This window comes from Bos grunniens, chromosome 3, assembly GCF_055505025.1.
Source record: "Bos grunniens cultivar Pamir isolate PY7600 chromosome 3, Bosgru_T2T1.0, whole genome shotgun sequence".
In the NCBI taxonomy this organism is placed as follows: Eukaryota; Metazoa; Chordata; class Mammalia; order Artiodactyla; family Bovidae; genus Bos; species Bos grunniens.
The window spans coordinates 65,794,370-65,816,870 of NC_141167.1; the positions used below are offsets into that span (position 1 = coordinate 65,794,370).

The following is a 22,501-nucleotide window of genomic DNA, read 5'->3' on the forward strand; positions in this document are numbered from 1 at the left end:
AAAATAATTACAAATGGAATGTTTTGAAAAGAGAGAGAAATAGAAAAACAAGATTTATGAGCAAAGAACAAACATGGTCAAAAATGACCCGATTTGGAAAAGAAATAAAATGCATTGAAATAATACACATACACATACTTTGAATTTTTTAAATCACTTGGAGTTCTGCTTCCAGTGGTGGCAAACTAGATATTTCAGATCAACTCTCCAACTCAAAACAACTAATAAATGTGAGCAATTATTTTGCATAATATGTTTTAATTCATTCAAAAAATAACAAAACAGTAAAGAATTATGAATTCAAACTGCAAAAATTCAGAGAATTCATCCTACTTTTAAGCATAGCTTGCCGTATGAGTCTCTGCTATTTCCAGAATAAACTTTTTCACAGAGCTTTAATAGACTCGTGAGGCTAAATGGAAAGAAATTCAAGTTCAGAGTCTGCTAACAGGGAAGAGACTGACACATCTCATAGGCTTCGAATAAGAGTGAACAAAATAAAAACTACTCTCAAATGACCTAAATTCCCACTTGGATTAAAGCAAACCTTAGAAATAAACACAAATTTTCTCAGGTGGAAGATAGCATCACCCTAAGCCTCAAGTTATCACTATATTTTTTGATAGGCAGTGATTAGATTTTAGCACAAAAACAATAATAATAGGTGTATAATTAAGCAAGGTAATTTACTCAAAATGTAAGAGAAACAATAGGATGTAGAAGTAGATCCACAGAGAATCTGAATAATGGAGTTATCATCTAGTAACTTCAAAATAACTATGCTTAGTATGCTTAAATAAATAAAAAAAAAGATAAGCAATTTTAACAGAAAGCATAAACTATAAACACGGAAATTCTAGAAATTAAAAATACAATAATTTAACTCAGAATTCCATGACTAGGATTAACTGCTGAACAGACAGAATTAAAAGGACTGATACTGATTTAAAATATAGAAATAGATCTAGGATAGGTTAGAAAACATATCAATATTTCAGCAGAAATATCAGTGTCAATAAACAAAAATATGCTAATAGAAAATATACATGATAAAGCACAGATCAGAAAAAGATAGGGTGAAAAACATAGGCGAGTATAAGAATTAAGGTCAATGAAATTAAAAGGCTTAATCTATATCCAATTAAAGTCCCCAAAGAGTTGAGAGAATGAAGTTGAAGTACTAGGTGAGAAGATAATAACTGAGAATATTTTAAAATTGTTGAGAGACATTAAGCCATATTTTTGAAAGTACTAAAATGTCAAGCAAGATAAGTATTAAAAATGTCACACCAAGTGTAACTGTAGATCCTATAACCAACCAGAGAAAAAATAGTTACCATAAAATAAGCACCACTAAGGGCTAATAGCTAATTTCACCAAGGAAAAAAGTCAAAGCCAGAAGACAATAAAATGATTTTTCAAATGCTGAAAGAATATATCTGCTACAATAAAAGAGAAATAGTCCTCAAAAACAAAAACTAAAGACATTTTCAAGCAAAAAAAAAAAAAAAACTAATTAAAAGTTTAACAAAATAAAATAGAAAAAGTATTTTTCAGGGAAGAAAGATTCCATGTGGAACTGAAATATACATTTCTCATGTGTTTGTTAGCCATCTGTATATCTTCTTTGGAGAAATGTCTATTTAGTTCTTTGGCCTATATTTTGATTGGGTCATTTATTTTTCTGGAGTTGAGCTATAGGAGTTGCTTGTATATTTTTGAGATTAGTTGTTTGTCAGTTGCTTCATTTGCTATTATTTTCTCCCATTCTGAAGGCTGCCTTTTCACCTTGCTAATAGTTTCCTTAGTTGTGCAGAAGCTTTTAAGTTTAATTAGGTCCCATTTGTTTATTTTTGCTTTTATTTCCAATATTCTGGGAGGTGGGTCATAGAGGATCCTGTTGTGATGTATGTCAGAGAGTGTTTTGCCTATGTTCTCCTCTAGGAGTTTCATAGTTTCTGGTCTTACGTTTAGATCTTTAATCTATTTTGAGTTTATTTTTGTGTATGGTGTTAGAAAGTGTTCTAGTTTCATTCTTTTACAAGTGGTTGACCAGTTTTCCCAGCACCACATGTTAAAGAGATTGTCTTTAATCCATTGTATATTCTTGCCTCCTCTGTCAAAGATAAGGTGTCCATATGTGCGTGGATTTATCTCTGGGCTTTCTATTTTGTTCCATTGATCTATATTTCTGTCTTTGTGCCAGTACCATACTGTCTTGATAACTGTGGCTTTGTAGTAGAGCCTGAAGTCAGGTAGGTTGATTCCTCCAGTTCCATTCTTCTTTCTCAAGATAGCTTTGGCTATTCGAGGTTTTTTGTATTTCCATACAAATTGTGAAATTATTTGTTCTAGCTCTGTGAAGAATACCGTTGGTAGCTTGATAGGGATTGCATTGAATCTATAAATTGCTTTGGGTAGTATACTCATTTTCACTGTATTGATTCTTCCAATCCATGAACATGGTATATTTCTCCATCTATTTGTGTCCTCTTTGATTTCTTTCACCAGTGTTTTATAGTTTTCTATATATAGGTCTTTAGTTTCTTTAGGTAGATATATTCCTAAGTATTTTATTCTTTCCGTTGCAATGGTGAATGGAATTGTTTCCTTAATTTCTCTTTCTGTTTTCTCATTATTAGTGTATAGGAATACAAGGGATTTCTGTGTGTTGATTTTATATGCTCAACATCACTCATTATCAGAGAAATGCAAATCAAAACCACTAAGAGGTACCATTTCACACCAGTCAGAATAGCTGCGATCCAAAAGTCTACAAATAATAAATGCTGGAGAGGGTGTGGAGAAAAGGGAACCCTCTTACGCTGTTGGTGGGAATGCAAACTAGTACAGCCACTATGGAGAACAGTGTGGAGATTCCTTAAAAAACTGGAAATAGAACTGCCTTATGATCCAGCAATCCCACTGCTGGGTATACACACTGAGGAAACCAGAAGGGAAAGAGACACATGTACCACAATGTTCATCGCAGCACTGTTTATAATAGCCAGGACATGGAAGCAACCTAGATGTCCATCAGCAGATGAATGGATAAGAAAGCTGTGGTACATATACACAATGGAGTATTACTCAGCCATTAAAAAGAATACATTTGAATCAGTTCTAATGAGGTGGATGAAACTGGAGCCTATTATACAGAGTGAAGTAAGCCAGAAAGAAAAACACCAATACAGTATACTAACGCATATATATGGAATTTAGAAAGATGGTAACAATAACCCTGTGTATGAGACAGCAAAAGAGACACTGATGTATAGAACAGTCTTTTGGACTCTGTGGGAGAGGGAGAGGGTGGGAAGATTTGGGTGAATGGCATTGAAACATGTATAATATCATGTATGAAACGAATCGCCAGTCCAGGTTCAATGCACGATACTGGATGCTTGGGGCTGGTGCACTGGGATGACCCAGAGGGATGGTATGGGGAGGGAGGAGGGAGGAGGGTTCAGGATGGGGAACACATGTATACCTGTGGCGGATTCATTTCTATATTTGGCAAAACTAATACAGTATTATAAAGTTTAAGAATAAAATAAAATTAAAAAAAATTTCTAAATTGCCTAAATAAATTGAGAAATATACCACATTTATGGATAGGATGGCTTAATGTATTTAATTTAGCAATTTTCCTCAAAATTAATCTTCAGTTCAGTTCAGTCACACAGTTGTGTCCAACTCTTTGCAACCCCATGAATTGCAGCACGCCAGGCCTCCCTGTCCATCACCAGCTCCCAGAGTTCACCCAAACTCACGTCCATCAAGTTGGTGATGCCATCCAGCATCACCAGCATCCCTCTCAGCATCAGAGTCTTTTCTAATGAGTCAACTCTTTGCATGAGATGGCCAAAGTACTGGAGTTTCAGCTTTAGCATCAGTCCTTCCAAAGAACACCCAGGACTGATCTCCTTTAGAGTGGACTGGTTGGATCTCCTTGCAGTCCAAGGGACTCTCAAGAGTATTCTCCAACACCACAGTTTAAAAGCATCAGTTCTTCTGTGCTCAGCTTTCTCCACAGTCCAACTCTCACATCTATACATGACCACTGGAAAAACCATAGCCTTGACTAGATGGACCTTTGTTGCCAAAGTAATGTCTCTGCTTTTGAATAGGCTATCTAGGTTGGTCATAACTTTCCTTCCAAGGAGTAAGTATCTTTTAATTTCATGGCTGCAGTCACCATCTGCAGTGATTTTGGAGCCCCAAAAAATAAAGTCTGACACTGTTTCCACTGTTTCCCCATCTATTTCCCATGAAGTGATGGGACCGGATGCCATGATCTTCGTTTTCTGAATGTTGAGCTTTAAGCCAACTTTTTCACTCTCCTCTTTCACTTTCATCAAGAGGCTTTTGAGTTCCTCTTCACTTTCTGCCATAAGGGTGGTGTCATCTGCATATCTGAGGTTATTGATATTTCTCCAAGCAATCTTGATTCCAGCTTGTGCTTCTTACAGCCCAGCGTTTCTCATGATGTATTCTGCTTATAAGTTAAATAAGCAGGGTGACAATATACAGCCTTGACGTCCTCCTTTTCCTATTTGGAACCAGTCTGTTGTTCCATGTCCAGTTCTGACTGTTGCTTCCTGACCTGCATATAGGTTTCTCAAGAGGCAGGTCAGGTGGTCTGGTATTCCCATCTCTTTCAGAATTTTCCACAGTTTATTGTGATCCACACAGTCAAAGGCTTTGGCATAGTCAATAAAGCAGAAATAGATGTTTTTCTAGAAGAGGTGATAAGATTCGACTCAAACTTCAAATCAAATATTTGAGAAATTAAACAAGTATTCTAAAATTAATGCAGGTAAAGTTCTAAGAAAAACCAAGATACTCCCAAAAGGAGAAGGAGAAACAAATTAAGTGGGATAATACTATCAAAAATCAAAGCTTATTAGAAAACTGTATTAATCAATGATGTTTTACACAAATATACAAGCATTAATAAAAATATAATAAAGAGTGCAGAAACAGACAGACCCACATACATCCACATATGTCAGTGACATTACAGATTACTGAAGAAAGAAAAACTAGTCAATAAACTATATTAGAAAACTGACAATTCACTTGGGAAAAATAAAATTGAATCTCAGTCTGTATTCTAGATGGATTAAGTAAAAGCAAAAGAAGTGGGTGGCAGATTATGAGATGGTTAGATAGCATCACCAACTCAATGGACATGAGTCTGAGCAAAGTCTGGGAGACAGTGAAGGGCAGGGAAGCCTGGAGTGCTGCAGTCCATGGGGTCACAAAGAGTCGGACATGGCTTAGCAACTGAACAACAACAACATTTAAAAAAAAATAATCTTTACAAAATTTAGGGAAAATATAAGAGAATATCTTTATTATCACTGGTAGAAAAGGACTTCTTAAATAAGAACTTGAAATCTACTAACCAAATAGGGGAAAATTGATAAATTTGCCTACCATGGCATTAGTAATGATTAGCAGAACATTTCCTCAGCAGAATACTGACCACTGGTTGACTTTCAGAAGCTATTGACCTGCTTTTCAGTTATTCCATATTTGAGCTGTGTTTAGAAAAACCATTTCAATTTGTTCACAAATCTGTTCCTTCCCAGTTATATTTCTTTTTATATCATGTTTTAGGATGGCCCACTTCAACTTTTTTTGGTTAAATTGTTATTTACCAGAGTTAACTGTGTTGCATACTAAAGGTTTTTATTTTCCACAGGCATGATTTAAATAAGTAGGCAGAATGCTCAAGTTAATTTTTTTTCTAAAAAGTTGACTTTATTATTTAAGAAATTATTAACATATATTCCTCAACAACAACAAAAGATTAGCAAAAAATTTCATAAGGAAATATTAAAAAAAAATTCCAAAAGTAAACTTAGAGAATGCACTGATAAAATATAAAACCAAAAGTTCACTCTTGTTTAGTTGCTAAGTCATGTTCAACTCTTTATGACTGCAAGGACTGCAGCAAACCAGGCTCCTCTGTCTGCCTAGAGTTTGCTCAAGTTCATGTCCACTGAGTCACTGATGCTATCTAATCATCTCATCCTCTGTCACCCCTTCTCCTTTTTCCTTCAATTTCTCCCAGCATCAGAGTCTTTTTCATTGAGTCGGCTCTTCATATCATGTGGCCAAAGTATTGGAGCTTCAGCATCAGTCCTTCCAGTGAATATTCAAAGTTGATTTCCTTTAGGATTGACTGGTTTGATCTCCTTGCAGTCCAGGGGATTCTCAAGAGTCCTCTCCAGCACCACAGTTCAAAAGCATGAATTCTTTGGCATTCAGACTTCTTTATGGTCCAATTCTCACATCCATACATGACTACGGGAAAAACCATAGCTTTGACTTGATAGACCTTTGTCAGCAAAGTGATATCTCTGCTTTTTAATACACTGTCTAGGTTTGTCATAGCTTTCCTTCCAAGAAGTAAGCATCTTTTAATTTCATGGCTACAGTCACTATTCACAGTGATTTTGAAGCCTAAGAAAATAAAATCTGTCACTGTTTCAACTTTTTCCCCTTCTATTTGCCATGAAGTAATGGCACCAGATGCCATGATCTTAGTTTTTTAATGTTGAGCTTCAAACAAGCTTTTTCATTCTCCTCTTTCACCCTCATCAAGAGGTTCTTTTGTTCTTCTTCAGTTTCTGCCATTAGAGTAGTAGTATCTGCTTATCTGAGGCTGTTGCTATTTCTTTGGGCAATCTTGATTCCAGTTTGTGATTCATCCAGCTTGGCATTTCACATGATGTACTCTGCATGTAAGTTAAATACGCAGGGTGAAAACATGCAGGCTTGTCATACTCCTTTCCCAATTTAGAACGAGTCCATTGTTCCATGTCCAGTTCTAACTGTTGTTTTTTGACCCATGTACAGGTTCCTCATGAGACAGGTAAGGTGGTCTGGCATTCTTTAAGAATTTCCCAGTTTATTGTAATCCACACAGTCAAAGTCTTTAGCATAGTCAATGAAGCAGAAGTAGATATTTTTCTGGAAGTTTACCATTTATATTTAAAAATCCAGGAAATCAATAAGAGCAGAGAAAAAAAACATAGAAAATGAGTAAAAGGTACAAGTAGTTATTTCATAGTAAAGATCACACAAATAGCGAATAAATTTTTTTAAAAACTCACATTTGTATCAGCAACCAAAGATAAGCAAATTAAGGGCTTCAGTGTTATGTAATTTTATAACCATTCAGTTCAGTTCAGTTCAGTCACTCAGTCGTGTCTGACCCTTTGCAACCCCATGAACCGCAGCATACCAGGCCTCCCTGTCCATCACCAACTCCCGGACTTCACTCAGACTCACGTCCATCGAGTCAGTGATGCCATCCAGCCATCTCATCCTCTGTCGTCCCCTTCTCCTCCTGCCCCCAATCCCTCCCAGCATCAGAGTCTTTTCCAATGAGTCAACTCTTCGCATGAGGTGGCCAAAGTACTGGAGTTTCAGCTTTAGCATCATTCCTTCCAAAGAACACCCAGGACTGATCTCCTTCAGAATGGACTGGTTGGATCTCCTTGCAGTCCAAGGGACTCTCAAGAGTCTTCTCCAACACCACAGTTCAAAAGCATCAATTCTTTGGTGCTCAGCTTTCTTCACAGTCCAACTCTCACATCCATACATGAACACTGGAAAAACCATAGCCTTGACTAGATGGACTTTTGTTGGCAAAGTAATGTCTCTGCTTTTCAATTTACTATCTAGGTTGGTCATAATATAATCATTAGACCAGCAAAAATTTAAGAATCTGGCAATGTTGAGGAATATGAAATCAGCAAAATGGTATATAGAATTTCCTTAAGTTGAGATCACTGGTGTAGATTCTGATAAAGTTTTGAAAAAAATTAATGTGTTTCAATAAAATTTCCAGGATTAGAGGCTGCCAATTTGTTGTTTATTGTCATTGTAATGACTGCACCAATTCCCTGGGACTCTTTGGTGATCTTCCAGCAGATGCTATTCTGAACGAGTCAGTGCTAATGCAGTAATTTAAAATAATTCTGCTTGCCAAGTAATAGATTTTAATAACTATGTCGTCTGAATTTCCACTTTATTCAGCCAATGGTAAACAAATTTGCTTAAATATGTGCCTTGGACTTAAAACAATTTAAAAATAACTGTTTAAGGTATATCGAATAGTTAAGAACACTAATTTTGTCTGTTAAATGAGATGTAATCATTTAAACGGAGAAGGCAATGGGACACCACTCCAGTACTTTTGCCTGGAAAATCCCATGGATAGAGGAGCCTGGTAGGCTGCAGTCCATGGGGTCGCGAAGAGTCGGACACAACTGAGCAACTTCACTTTGACTTTTCACTTCCATGCATTGGAGAAGGAAATGGCAACCCACTCCAGTGTTCTTGCCTTGAGAATCCCAGGGACGGAGGAGCCTCGTGGACTGCTGTCTATGGGGTTGCACAGAGTCGGACACGACTGAAGCGACTTAGCAGTAGCAGCAATCATTTAAAACTTCTTTGTAGACAGCAAAAATGAGTTACAAAGAAAAAATTTTGTTGTTACTATAATAACTACAAAACTATTAGCTAAGTTCAAAGAATGAAATTCAGAAAAAAAGTCAGCTTGAGATTTAGGGCAATGTTAACAAGTGAATCACATCAACTCCTTGGTTCCCTAGATTCACTGTCTGTACATATAACATCAAGATAGCAAAAACAAAAAACAACAAAAGCCCTTCAAGTTTTCTGAAAAATAATAGACTTGGTGACTGCATATCTGGGGCCTTAGTTTTTTCATCTGATGATAAAGATAAACATAGCTGCTCTCTCATGGTTGTTGTAAAGACAAATTAATAATTCTTAAAGAAGCATTTGGAAAATATTAAGTGTCCTATTTATGCTAAGCATCAATATTTGTGGAATAAAATGCTTTAACTGGAAGCCTAACAAGTAGATGTTTTCTATCTATTCCTCAATAGGCAATAATTTCAAAAGGATTAAAGGAATTACTGGAACCAGTATTATTGGTTCCCTTTTTACCTCAGTACCAAAATGAAGTAAAAAATTCCATTTTGGCTTATTTATTCAAATGAATGTCCAAAATATCTACCAAAATTTGCCTTATGTTCTATTCATTATTTACAATACAGTAGAAAGAATATTTAATATTCTTCCTTCCATTTCTCTCACCATAATTTTTTTTTTCATCACTCACCCCATATGTTCTCATAGTGGCAGGGAACTTTTCTTTCTTTTTTTTTTTTCTCTTTTTTTTATTTATTTATTTTTTTTTTACTTTACAATATTGTATTGGTTTTGCCATACATCAACATGCATCTGCCACGGGTGTACACGTGTTCCTCATCTTGAACCCCCCTCCCACCTCCCTCCGCATACCATCCCTCTGGGTCATCCCAGTGCACCAGCCCCAAGCTTCCTGTATCCTGCATCAAACCTGGACTGGCGATTCATTTCTTATATGATATTATACATGTTTTAATGCCATTCTCCCAAATCATCACCCCCACACACAGAGTCCAAAAGACTGTTCTATACATCTGTGTCTCTTTTGCTGTCTCACATACAGGATTGTCATTACCATCTTTCTAAATTCCATATATATGCGTTAGTATACTGTATTGGTGTTTTTCTTTCTGGCTTACTTCACTCTGTATAATAGGCTCCAGTTTCATCCACCTCATCAGAACTGATTCAAATTCTATTATTACGTTAATCAATATTTTGTGCAGCTCTCTTTACTAAGAGAAGATACAAAAATAAGGCTGTGTTTGGACCTGGCATTGGAAGAAAGCTTACAGATCATCTCATCTAGCTTGCCATCAATACAGATTTTCATTTCATTATATCTCTGACAAATGACCACCTATCTAGACAGTTGAAACACTCGGTGAAAGGGCATTTACTATGTAGATGACAGGGACTACCTCAACTGTTTGTAGAACAACATTTTCTGATTTGAGTCAATTTTTGACTCACCAAGGGCTTCCCTTGTGGCTCAGCTGGTAAAGAATCTGCCTGCAATGTGGGAGACCTGGGTTCAACCCCTGGAGAAGGGAAAGGCTACCCACTCCAGTATTATGGAGAATTCCTTGGACTATACAGTCCATGGAGTTGAAGAGTCAGACACGACTGAGCGACTTTCACTCACTCACTTGATTGACCAAAATCTGTTACCATTGATGCTGTTTCTGTTCTCTAAAACAAGAAAGAACAAACCTACTCACTCTTCCATGATCTTTCAAAACTTTGAAGTTTTCTTTTTGGAGGGGATTTCTTTTGTAGTCATGTCTTGTCTAGTTCCTGTGTGATAAGGTTTCTGGAAAATCATAATTAGTGTTCTCAGAGCATGCTCTAGTTTGTATGTCACTTTCTAAACCTAAGAAATACTGAGCACTCGACTTTAATTATGTACTTAAGCTAACACTGTTTTCGGGGAAAGGTTCCCCAACTCCAGTCTTTTTCCACTGACATGGAACAAGGTATTTGATTAGCTTTTTTAGTGGTGATGTTAGATGCTGTCTCACAGATATCATGAACAACTACAACTCCAAAACTATTCCATGGGTCACATGTAAAGGGAGGTTGCCCTGATGCTGCCTTACTATATTTTTTGAAAGCAAGTTCAATTTTACTTTGTTATTTTTGACTCAGAACTTCTATAATTCCATGTTCATGTTTAAATGATGTAATTTGCTCTCTAATGAAATCATATTTCATCGTCACTAATTTAGATGAGCCAGATTTGTATGACTTTATCCATCACTGATGAATAGTTCAGTTCAGTTCAGTTCAGTCACTCAGTCGTGTCCAACTCTTCGCGACCCCATGAATCACAGCATGCCAGGCCTCCCTGTCCATCACCAAATCCCGGAGTTCACTCAGACTCACGTCCATTGAGTCAGTGATGCTATCCAGCCATCTCATCCTCCGTCGTCCCCTTCTCCTCCTGCCACCAATCACTCCCAGCATCAGAGTCTTTTCTAGTGAGTCAACTCTTCACATGAGGTGGCCAAAGTACTGGAGTTTCAGCTTCAGCATCATTCCCTCCAAAGAAATCCCAGGGCTGATCTCCTTCAGAATGGACTGGTTGGATCTCCTTGCAGTCTAAGGGACTCTCAAGAGTCTTCTCCAACACCACAGTTCAAAAGCATCAATTCTTCAGTGCTCAGCCTTCTTCACAGTCCAACTCTCACATCCATACATGACCACTGGAAAAACCATAGCCTTGACTAGATAAACCTTTGTTGGCAAAGTAATGTCTCTGCTTTTGAATATGCTATCTAGTTTGGACAGAACTTTCCTTCCAAGGAGTAAGCGTCTTTTAATTTCATGGCTGCAGTCACCATCTGCAGTGATCTTTGAGCCCAAAAAGAAAAAGTCTGACACTGTTTCCACTGTTTCCCCATCTATATCCCAGGAAGTGATGGGACCAGATGCCATGATCCTCGTTTTCTGAATGTTGAGCTTTAAGCCAAGTTTTTCACTCTCCACTTTCACTTTCATCAAGAGGCTTTTTAGTTCCTCTTCACTTTCTGCCATAAGGCTGGTTTCATCTGCATATCTGAGGTTATTGATATTTCTCCAAGCAATCTTGACTCCGGCTTGTGTTTCTTCCAGTCCAGCGTTTCTCATGATGTACTCTGCATATAAGTTAAATAAGCAGGGGTGATAATATACAGCCTTGATGTACTCCTTTTCCTATTTGGAACCAGTCTGTTGTTCCATGTCCAGTTCTAACTGTTGCTTCCTGACCTGCATACAGATTTCTCAAGAGGCAGGTCAGGTGGTCTGGTACTCCCGTCTCTTTCAGAATTTTCCACAGTTTATTGTGATCCATACAGTCAAAGGCTTTGGCATAGTCAATAAAGCAGAAATAGATGTTTTTCTGGAACTCTCTTGCTTTTTCCATGATCCAGCAGATGTTGGCAATTTGATCTCTGGTTCCTCTTCCTTTGCTAAAACCAGCTTGAACATCAGGAAGTTCACGGTTCACATATTGCTGAAGCCTGGCTTGGAGAATTTTGAGCATTACTTTACTAGCATGTGAGATGAGTGCAACTGTGCAGTAGTTTGAGCATTCTTTGGCATTGCCTTTCATTCTTTGGGAATTAAAACTGACCTTTTCCAGTCCTGTGGCCACTGCTGAGTTTTCCAAATGTGCTGGCATATTGAGTGCAGCACTTTAACAGCATCATCTTTCAGGATTTGAAATAGCTCAATTGGAATTCCATCACCTCCACTAGCTTTGTTCATAGTGATGCTTTCTAAGGCCCACTTGACTTCACATTCCAGGATGTCTGGTTCTAAGTGAGTGATCACACCATCGTGATTGTCTGGGTTGTGAAGATCTTTTTTGTGCAGTTCTTCTGTGTATTCTTGCCACCTCTTCTTAATATCTTCTGCTTCTGTTAGGTCGATACCATTTCTGTCCTTTATCGAGCCTATCTTTGCATGAAATGTCCCCTTGGTATCTCTAATTTTCTTGAAGAGATCTCTAGTCTTTCCCATTCTGTTGTTTTCCTCTATTTCTTTGCATTGATCCCTGAGGAAGGCTTTCTTATCTCTTCTTGCTATTCTTTCGAACTCTGCATTCAGATGCTTATATCTTTCCTTTTCTCCTTTGCTTTTTGCTTCTCTTCTTTTCATAGCTATTTGTAAGACCTCCCTAGACAGCCATTTTGCTTTCTTGCATTTGTTTTCCATGGGGATGTTCTTGATCCCTGTCTCCTGTACAGTGTCATGAACCTCAGTCCATAGTTCATCAGGCACTCTATCTATCAGATCTAGGCCCTTAAATCTATTTCTCACTTCTACTGTTAATCAGAGGGGATTTGATTTAGGTCATACCTGAATGGTCTAGTGGTTTTCCCTACTTTCTTCAATTTAAGTCTGAATTTGGCAATAAGGTGCTCATGGTCTGAGCCACAGTCAGCTCCTGGTCTTGCTTTTGCTGACTGTATAGAGCTTCTCCATCTTCGGCTGCAAAGAATATAATCAATCTGATTTCAGTGTTGACCATCTGGTGATGTCCATGTGTAGAGTCTTCTCTTGTGTTGTTGGAAGAGGGTGTTTGCTATGACCAGTGCATTTTCTTGGCAAAACTCTATTAGTCTTTGCCCTGCTTCATTCTGCATTCCAAGGCCAAATTTGCCTGTTACTCCAGGTATTTCTTGACTTCCTACTTTTGCATTCCAGTCCCCTATAATGAAAAGGACATCTTTTTTGGGTGTTCATTCTAAAAGGTCTTGTAGGTCTTCATAGAACCATTCAACTTCAGCTTCTTCAGCATTACTGGTTGGGGCATAGACTTGGATTACTGTGATATTGAATGGTTTGACTTGGAAACGAACAGAGATCATTCTGTTGTTTTTGAGATTGCATCCAAGTACTGCATTTTGGACTCTTTTGTTGACCATGATGGCTACTCCATTTCTTCTGAGGGATTCCTGCCTGCAGTAGTAGATATAATGGTCATCTGAGTTAAATTCACCCATTCCAGTCCATTTCAGTTCGCTGTTTCCTAGAATGTTGTCATTCACTCTTGCCATCTCTTGTTTGACCACTTCCAATTTGCCTTGGTTCATGGACCTGACATTCCAGGTTCCTATGCAATATTGCTCTTTACAGCATTGGACCTTGCTTCTATCACCAGTCACATCCACAGCTGGGTATTCTTTTTGCTTTGGCTCCATCCCTTCATTCTTTCTGGAGTTATTTCTCCACTGATCTCCAGTAGCATATTGGGCCCCTAGTGACCTGGGGAGTTCCTCTTTCAGTATCCTATGATTTTTCCTTTTCATACTGTTCATGGAGTTCTCAAGGCAAGAATACTGAAGTGGTTTGCCATTCCCTTCTCCAGTGGACCACATTCTGTCAGACCTCTCCACCATGACTTGCCCAGACAAGGTTATAGACAGAGTCCTAACCCATATTCTTAGACAATTCTATTCACTTTGACACAGTCCTGGTTTATCATTAACCTCAAAAACCACCCTTAAATCCAGTTAAGTCTATCAACATGTAGCTAGCCTACATTTTTCAATTTATCCACATGAATATTCTGATTTTTGTGCCAACTTCCTAAAATCAAGTTATTCTATACTTATGAGGATTCTTATACCTAATACTACTAGTAATAGATATTCCCTCAATATGTACTGGTTTCTCCATGAGGCCTTCTCTGTTATTCAGACTTCAGCTCTGTGTCATATAATTTCTCACTTAATCATTGCGTGTGATAATCATTATTGTGTGATTAGAAACCTTCATATCTTGGTTTGAGATACAAGGCTTCATATCTGCTTGTCTTTATTGCTTTCACAGTATTTGTATTTTATTTAATTGAAGAAGGAAGAAGGAAAGGAGGAAGAAAGAGAAGAAGAAAGAATGAGAAGAAGGAAGGAAGAAAAGGAAGAGAGAAGGGATTAAGAGGTTCAGGTCTTCATCTACACTGTAAACTCTGAAAAGTAAGAATCTGCGCTTTTTACACAGTTTGTCTGCCCACAGTACTCATCTCAGTATAGAATCCACAGTCAGAAATCTACACCTTATATAAGGACTAAGAACAAACCTTTAGAGACCACTAAGGATGGAGTTAGTATCATCTATGGACTGATATAAATGGATACAAAGGGATAATAAGAAAAAGTTGAATGAATTAAAATATTACAGCAGGTTGTTAGAAGATGTACAAAATTACAAGGCAGTGAAACAGATCTCTAGGTATGCTGAAACAGTTTTGACAGAATTGAGACCATATTGAATCAATCTGTAAGATATTCACTGCTGATGCTGAGGAAATGGAGAGCTCACTCATGCAGATTGATTAGCTAGCAGGTTCTATACCTGGTGAATGGAAAGAGGTATTAATGAGCCTATAGTAGAAGGAAATCTCCGTCCTGGAGTTAAAGTTAGGGAGAAAGGTCAATGAAGGAAATGAGGTGAACCAGGAGGGTCAATCAATTGCCGGTCACAGTGGATCAATTACACCCCCATCTATAAGACTCCCAACCAGAAACTCAGTGTCAACTCTCTCCCCTCTTTTTCTCTCACTCTTTTATGGGTATCAAGACCCAACATTTCTAATCCTGAAATCAGTCCTTTTCCTCCCTGTTTACAATTCCACTTCCTTAATTTAGGCCTCATTTCTTGCTTAAATATTGTGAAGGTTTTTCAACAAATCTCCATGCCTTTAGTCTTACTCTTTCATCCCAATCACTCCACAAGAATTATCTTTTAAATCACAAACCTGATCATGTCACATTCCTAAATAAAATCTTTTGATGGTTCCTAGTATTCTTGCCTGGAGAATCCCATGGACAGAGAAGCCTGGTAGGCTACAGTCCACGGGGTCGCAAAGAGTCAGACACGACTGAGTGACTTCACTTTCATTTTTCACTTTCACTTTCAATTACCTACAGGATAAAATTCTTGGCATGGCATTGGAGGTCCTTCATTATCAGTTTCAATGTATCTCTGAAACATCATTTTCTACCACTCTTCAACACACACTGTGCTAGTCACCACAAATGACCTCCTCAAGTTCTATACCTCTTGCCCTTGCTCAAGTTTTCCCATCTTCCTAGAAAGCCATTTCTCGTCTCTCTACTTGATATACTTCTATTATCATTTATAGCCAAGCTGAAATGTCAAGTCCTTTCAAAGATTTTCCCACTTCCTCAACCCCTCTTCTGAACACAGATTATCTCTTCTATCTCAGTATTCCCACAGTACTTTTCCAATGCATCTTATTTGAGACCTACTGCACTGTGAATTTCTTCATCTTTATATGCCCAAAGGTTCTCAGCAAGTGCTGAATGAGTGAATGAATAAATGATCCAGAAAACAGGTTCAGTAGTGAGAAGTACAATATGACAAAAAAGGAGATGATGGTATCTATCCTCTCAGATATAACTTTCATTCACTCTTACAGTGAGTCCTATAAAATGACATAACATATGTAATCTGAATATACATATTTATATATTTATCTGAATCTGTTTATTTATAAATTTTATGATACTGTATTTTGATGATTTTTATTCATAATCTTTATTATTTTAAAACATTCAAATATATAGCAAGCATACCCCTACTTATCCATCCCCAAAATATCTGTACCATGAGTTGTTCTAGGCATTGTGATTATAATGGGGAATAAGACATGCAAGCTACCCTTGTAAATTTCACACTGCAGTGGCAATGGCAATGACAGACAATAAATAAACAAATAAACTTAAATTGTGATCCATGCCAAATACAACACCATAATGTGATAAGAATGGATGGGCACAGGTGTGGTTAGAAAAGAATTTTCAAAAAAAGTTGAAATTTGAACTGAGGCCTAAATGATGAGAAGGGGTCAGCCATGAAAAAATACGGCTGAAGAGCATTTCAGGCTGAGGAAAGAGTAAGGACAAAGTCTCTGAGGAGGCAATGACCTGCATTTGAAGATGAGTATGTCACTTGTTGGTGCTCAATAGAAGGGCAGCAGGAAAGCCGGGGGGCAGGCAGAGACCCTATCATGCAGGACTTCATAGGCTGTGAGAATACTCAAATTTATTTTCAGTGAGATGAACATCCAAAAGACTCCATCATAAGTCATTAAACTTGTAACTAGCCAAACCATAGCAACAATCTCTTTAACATATGCTCTGATTTCCACTCCACTGCCTTAATTCAAACCATCATTATATCCTGCCTAAACTATTGAAATAACCTCCACTGGTCTCCTTGATATCAAGTTATCCCTCAATTAGACTATATTATTATCAGAGTTTCTTTTTTGATAAAAACCATGCTATCAAGGTATCCACTGCTTGCAAATCAGTGAAGTGTCTGCATGTTTACCCAGTACTCAGTCTTTTTTCAGCTATTTGCCATGATAGATGCCATTCAAGAGCAAACTATACTCCCTTTGGTGTAGAGACACTTTGATGACACCAAAATAATCTCAACTAGTGTAATGGAGAGATAATATTTGTTAAGCTTTATATAGTAATATTAAACACCTTCCCATTTTAGATAAGTATTTTTAAGGGGATTATAACCTAGAATTTAGAACTATCTTTCCTACCAAAGTATTTAACCAAAGTTAAATTTTCTACCAAAATTCACATAACTGTGTTGGAATTTACAAAACCTGACATAATATGGCTATACCCTAGACGTTATAATTTTGTTAGACATATCTCTTAGCATTGCTCCTGTTTATATATATAATGTACATGCAGCACTACTCAAGTCTTCAGTTGATTTTACATAACTCTTCACTTAAAGCACAGACACTTAGTTTGATGCACTTTTACAAATATATACAGTTGCATAACCACCATCACTTCATGGGAAATAGATGGGGAAACAGTGGAAACAGTGTCAGACTTTATTTTTGGGGGCTCCAAAATCACTGCAGATGGTGACTGCAGCCATGAAATTAAAATACGTTTACTCCTTGGAAGGAAAGTTATGACCAACCTAGATAGCATATTCAAAGCCGAGACATTACTTTGCCAACAAAGGTCCGTCTAGTCAAGGCTATGGTTTTTCCTGTGGTCATGTATGGATGTGAAAGTTGGACTGTGAAGAAGGCTGAGCACCGAAGAATTGATGCTTTTGAACTGTGGTGTGGGAGAAGACTCTTGAGAGTCCCTTGGACTTCAAGGAGATCCAACCAGTCCATCCTGAAGGAGATCAGCCCTGGGATTTCTTTGGAGGGAATGATGCTAAAGCTGAAACTCCAGTACTTTGGCCACCTCATGGGAAAAGTTGACTCATTGGAAAAGACTCTGATGCTGGGAGGGATTGGGGGCAGGAGGAGAAGGAGACGACAGAGGATGAGATGGCTGGATGGCATCACTGACTCGATGGACGTGAGTCTGAGTGAAATCCGGGAGTTGGTGATGGACAGGGAGGCCTGGCGTGCTGCGATACATGGGGTTGCAAAGAGTTGGACATGACTGAGCGACTGAACTGAACTGAACAGAACCACCAATCAAGGAATATCAAGAACATTTCCATTACCCCACAAAGTATCTTTGTATCTTTCCCAGTCAGTTTTTCCAACCTACAACCTCAAGTAACTACTTATCTACTTTTTTCTTTACAGATTACAAATGGCCTTTCAGATTACATTTGTCCTTTCTAGAGTTTCATAAAACTATGATCATGCAGTACATGTATATTTATGTGTCATGTACATATATATCCATAATTTACCCAGTATAATGTTTTTGAACTTTATTCACATTGTTGCATGTGTCAATAATTTTCCCCTCATTTCCGAGTAGCAGTTAATTGGTTTAACCAACCAACTTTTGCATGTTTCTATTTTGGAAAACTCAGCAGTGGCCACAGGACTGGAAAAGGTCAGTTTTCATGCCAATCCCAAAGAAAGGCAATGCCAAAGAACATTCAAACTACTGCACAATTGCACTTATCTCACACACTGGCAAAGTAATGCTCAAAATTCTCCAAGCTAGGCTTCAACAGTACATGAACTGAGAACTTCCAGATGTTCAAGCTGGATTTAGAAAAGGCAGAGGAACCAAAGATCAAATTGCCAATATCAGCTGGATCATCAAAAAAGCAAGAGAGTTCCAGAAAAACATCTACTTCTGCTTCATTGACTATGCTAAAGCTTTTGACTGTGTGGATCACAACAAACTGTGGAAAATTCTGAAAGAGATGGAAATACCAGACCACCTTACCTGTCTCCTGAGAAATCTGTATGCAGGTCAAGAAGCAACAGTTAGAACCAGACATAGAACAGTGGACTGGTTCCAAATTGGGAGAGGAGTACATCAAGGCTAGTTTTTTTCCTTTGTTATGTTAATTCCTTCTTTTGAAAAATATGGTTTTTCTTTTTTGTGTTCCATTTATCTCTTATTTTAATTGGTTAGGGTATACCTCTTTGCTTTACTTTTCTCAGTTGTTGCTCTAAGGTTTACAATATCATCCCCTTATAGCAATTTACCTTCAAATAATATTATAGTACTTCTTAATTTAAGAATCAGACAACTGCATTTACCTTTAGTCTCTATCTCACTTCAGCAGGACCACTGGATTTTGCTTGGCTTCTCCTACATTTGCTGAGGAGCAGTAAATTCTTCTAGGAAGAAAGTAGAGTTATCTAAATATAGCTTTAAAATCACACCTCACAACATAAAAATAACTCAATCCCCACAATTAGTAATGCTCAATCAATAAGTGTTCACTTCAGTTCAGTCGCTCAGTCATGTCTGACTCTGTGACCCCACCGATTATAGCATACCAGGCTTCCCTGTCCATCACCAACTCTCAGAGCTTACTCAGATTCATGTCCATTGAGTCAGTGATGCCATCCATCCATCTCATCCTTTGTCATCCCCTTCTCCTCCCACCATCAATCTTTCCTAGCATCAGGGTCTTTTCCAATGAGTCAGTTCTGTACATCAGGTGGCCAAAGTATTGGAGCTTCAGCTTCAGCATTAGTCCTTTCAATGAATGTTCAGGACTGATCTCCTTTAGGATGGACTGGTTGAAGCTCCTTGCAGTCCAAGGGACTCTCAAGAGTCTTCTCCAATACCACAGTTCAAAAGCATCAATTCTTTGGTGCTCAGCTTTCTTTATAGTACAGTTCTCACATCCATAGTGTGGCCTGGGACTAAAATGAACTGAGAGGTAGGTTATGAGTGATTTCCTGCATACCTGCTGTATCCTACCCTATTTCCTCATATTTAAGGAGATCAGAATACCAGTGAGAAATGTAATGTTACAGTATGAATAAACATGCCTCTAATTTTTATTTTATTCATAACATAACTCAAATAATTGCAGATCATCAGTGTGTACAAATACTAGTGTTCAGAATCACCACCATTAATTTAAGGGTGAAAATACAACTCTAAAACTTAGAACATCTGACTCTCAGAATCTGGCTTCCAGCAATGGCAGAGCCACATCTCCCTCTGGTTTGTTTTATTCATACCATGTTCCAACCTCAGTGAATTTACATCACTCCCAGAATGCACCATGTCTTTGCTCGACTCAACACATTTACTCCTGTGGTTTCCTCTCTCCTCTTTGTGAGGTGTCTAATTTTTGTTCTGCAAACCAATCCTTATCCTGCTTTTAAGATCCCAAACCTTGAATTAATAATTAAGCTAATGTTAAAATATTTATTGAGTGCTCTCTGTCAGTTACTTTTAACTTTACCTGTATTAACTCATTTTTTAAACTTACAGTAACATTATACACTAACTTTAAAGATAAGGAAATTAAGGGTTAAAGAATATATACTTGCTTAAGTTACAGTAGAAAGGAAACAGGGATATAAATCTAGATCTGTATGAGTCCAGAGCTTGTGCTTTTAATTAGGAAACTGATTATTCTTGAATTTTGTTATATGCTAGAATTACCTGGAAACTTTCAAAAATCTCCAAACCAATTATATCAGAATTTCTGGGAGTGTGGCTCAGACATTAGCTTCTGCTAAAATCCTGCAGGTAATACTAATGTGAAGTCAAATTTGAGAATCCATGTACTACCCTTCAATTTTTCTTCAAATCAGTTCGGTATTGGTCAATGAGGACTTAAGAATGTAACCAAAACTAAGTATATTAGACTGGAATTTAGCATTTACCAAATGATTACTGCTTATAACGTGTAGAAATCAACTGCTCAAAGCAGTCTCAAACCCAAGCACCAGGCAACTGTTGAGTGATTGAATAGCAAAAGTCTACCATTAAAGCAATAATAAAATATGCCTAGCTTGTTACTGTGGTTGGCTGATTCTAAGTTACTATCCCCTAGGCATTGCAGGATACCATAAAGTAAATAAGAGATATTACAAAATTGCTTTGCAACTATAACTATAAAACAGAGTACTGTTAGATTGTTAAGTACAAGCACTGAGCACTACACACTACTAATAACCTTTGAAGGAAAAAGTGAATCTGGGTTCATGCTTGTCAGAGAAATTTCCATTCACCTATCCAAAATTTGTTGCCTTTTTATACTGTTCATGGGGTTCTCACGGCAAGAATACTGAAGTGGTTTGCCATCACTCCTCTAGTGGACCATGTTTTGTCAGAACTCTCTACTATGACACGTCCATTTTGGGTGGCCCTGCACGGCATGGCTCATAGCTTCACTGAGTTATGCAAGCCCCTTAGCCAGAACTAGACAGTGATCCAGTTGGATGGCATCCCTGATTCAAAGGATTTGAACTTGGGCAAACTCCAGGAGAGAGTGAGGGACAGGGAGGCCTGGCATGCTGCAGTTCATGGGGTCACAAAGAGTCGTATATGACATAGCTACTAAACAATACCAGTAATCCATAATTGTCAGGGAATATAGCATTTAAATATTGGATGAGAATATGATTCTTTCAAGTCTTGTGTCCTGGCTGTCTCCAAGAATTGCCTGTGCCCAGTGATTCAGTAGAACTTAATATATACACCCACCCACCCATCTCCCCCTCACACACACATTGTGTTTCTAGTCACTTGCTTAGAACAGAATTCTTCCAGGTCCCAATAGGAAATCAGCTTCAGGATTAGAAATAATGAAATTCGATTAACTCTCTAAATTGATTTGTATGTTTACAAATACTAATGTGTCTAAACTCTGCCTGTTTATCCCTCGATCAAATTCTGAGATACATAGATTTACTTAGCATTACCAGAATTCAACCAAGATGACACTTTTTAGCATCACGATAATGAGACACTTTTCCTATAGAGAGCAAAGCTGCTTTTGAGAAACTTAAGTATTTCTTGTCTCTTGTTTTGTTTTGTGGGAAAAAAAAGTACCAATGTTCAACAACATGTTATTAATATCCACTTAACATCCCCATTTTCCAGTTGGGGGTTGGATACATCAGAATAAAGTAGAATATGTTGTGGTAGCAATAAGCCCTCAAATAATGGTGGCTTCAGACAGCAATAGTGAACATTTTACACACACTACCAACCATTGCAGATTAGTGCTGCAGGCTTTAGGTTCATAGTTCACAGGGATTTGAGCTGATGGAAGGATGCTTCAAAGGTGCTGGTAACCACACCAAAATTAAAGAGAGAGTTTATTTAACTACGCTCTGAGTCTTTAAGCTTTAACACAGAAGTAATTTCTGTTTACACTTCTTTGCACAAAGGGACCAAGAAAACACCAACTTACCATGTGTTTAAAAAGAAAGCCAGGAAAATTTGGTAAACAGAAATGATGACTACTAGAAACTGTCCTGATTATCAAAGATTTGATTCATAATCACTCCTGAATGCAAAACACATCTACGCCTACCCAGGAGAAATAACTCAGATTTTTTATTTGATTACAGCATCAAACTCACAGTCCAGGATCTTGGGATAATGCACAGTGGTCTCTTTATCATTCATCATCACTCCATCCATGAAACGAAAGCAAAGGGCACACAGGAGTTACTGGTCCATGACAAATCTAAAATCCTAGACAGATATTTTGAGGGTCCCTATTCTAGAGTGAAGACTATTCCTTGATTAGTCCCTGATGACTTCCTTGTCCATGGTTCACT

The 22,501-nt window shown here is 37.7% G+C and overlaps 1 long non-coding RNA gene across 2 annotated transcripts in view; it reads right to left on the reverse strand.

The window, feature by feature from the left end:
- LOC147375741 (uncharacterized) overlaps positions 1-22,501 on the reverse strand; it is a 629,781-nt gene that overhangs the window by 249,193 nt on the left and 358,087 nt on the right. For both annotated transcript variants that reach the window (XR_015160409.1, XR_015160408.1), the window contains one exon: positions 19,001-19,081. This is a non-coding gene — a long non-coding RNA (uncharacterized LOC147375741). The remainder of the gene's footprint in view (positions 1-19,000; positions 19,082-22,501) is intronic.